Source organism: Daphnia pulex, chromosome 7, assembly GCF_021134715.1.
Source record: "Daphnia pulex isolate KAP4 chromosome 7, ASM2113471v1".
Lineage (NCBI taxonomy): Eukaryota > Metazoa > Arthropoda > Branchiopoda > Diplostraca > Daphniidae > Daphnia > Daphnia pulex.
Window position 1 is genome coordinate 6,471,220 of NC_060023.1, and position 1,232 is coordinate 6,472,451.

A 1,232-nucleotide genomic window follows, 5' to 3' on the forward strand; every position below is an offset into this window, starting at 1 on the left:
GTTCCACAACCCGTTCGAGAGTTGCGAATTTTTTAATTTTAATTTTTTTCCCTATTCCTTTGGTGCGGGCGCACACTCCCTCCCTCCCTCTCCCACCCTCCCTTCGCTTGGAGAGGGAGAGCGTGTACCAAAGACATGGGGAATAATAACGAAATAAAAAAAATCATAACTCTTGAACGAAGTAAAGGAAAGGCTTTAAAGCCAAAAATTGTGTTACCGGCGGATGAGCCCAGAGAAAAAAAATGTTCCACCTCCTCTAGCTAGTCTAGCTACCGGTTCACGTGGATTCTTTGAAGAATGATGCGATCAAGTTGGTGGTAAAAAACCCGGTGACAGATCTAAATTTCATGTATCTACCCCTATTCCAAGAGACATACGTAAAGACGATGTTCGTGCAGAACATAGCAGAAACAAGCAAAGCAATGTTTTTTCGCTTCGACGGCTGCCAGGCCGTCGCAAAAATGTCCGTGAAGTATCGTAAATTCTAGCACAGCCGCACCAATACCTCGTCACACATGACAATCTAAATAATTAAGAAAAATGAATTACCAAGTGTCTCAGTGGGAAAATGTTAAAAATTATAAGTAAACAATACATGTTTGGGTCTTACATAGTATGTAAACAATGCCCATATGCCCTGTACAAAACATTTAATTAATATGACTTCCACTACTTCAATAGTGGAAAACTTACATGCTACGGATTACCTGAATGATATAGTATTTTTCAATACTTTTCTTTGGTCGAAGTTGTTATCCAGTTAAGAGAAAAAACACTTTGAAAAAATACTTCCATAAGAGACAGTGTTAAAAAAGGGTGTGGTTTTCTCAATATGGCGGATTGCAGCGTTGTCGGACTACAAGAATCCTGCTATCCGCACGGTGCAAGAGGTCTATTGAAAATTTATCTCTTTTTTGTAACTTGTTTCTTAACTCAAAAAAGCTTACACAGGTCAAAGATTAACATGCTCAGTATACTATTATTATGATATCATTAAGTTAGCTTTAAATTTATTTTCAAGGTAAATCAATAAAACTAGCTAAATATTCGAACACTTAGTACCACTAAGCAAAAAGTAAGTTAGTGGGGGCAAAACTAGCTCGCTAAAATTCAGCTATAACCACACATAACACCAGTCGTTTTCCTACTTAGTTTATAGCTAACTTCATGCTATATTTTTCGCAGAGGCCGGCAGAGGCTAGCCACTATACCATACACTTCCCAAAATAATT

At 37.9% G+C, this 1,232-nt stretch overlaps 1 long non-coding RNA gene across 1 annotated transcript; it reads right to left on the bottom strand.

The window, feature by feature from the left end:
* Positions 1 to 286: 286 nt before the first annotated feature.
* Positions 287 to 897, bottom strand: LOC124197620. Its single transcript, XR_006876277.1, has 3 exons — positions 708 to 897; positions 611 to 637; positions 287 to 523 (listed from the first exon to the last, which is right to left on the bottom strand). It is a non-coding gene; the product is annotated as an uncharacterized LOC124197620 (long non-coding RNA).
* Between the last annotated feature and the right edge of the window lie 335 nt (positions 898 to 1,232).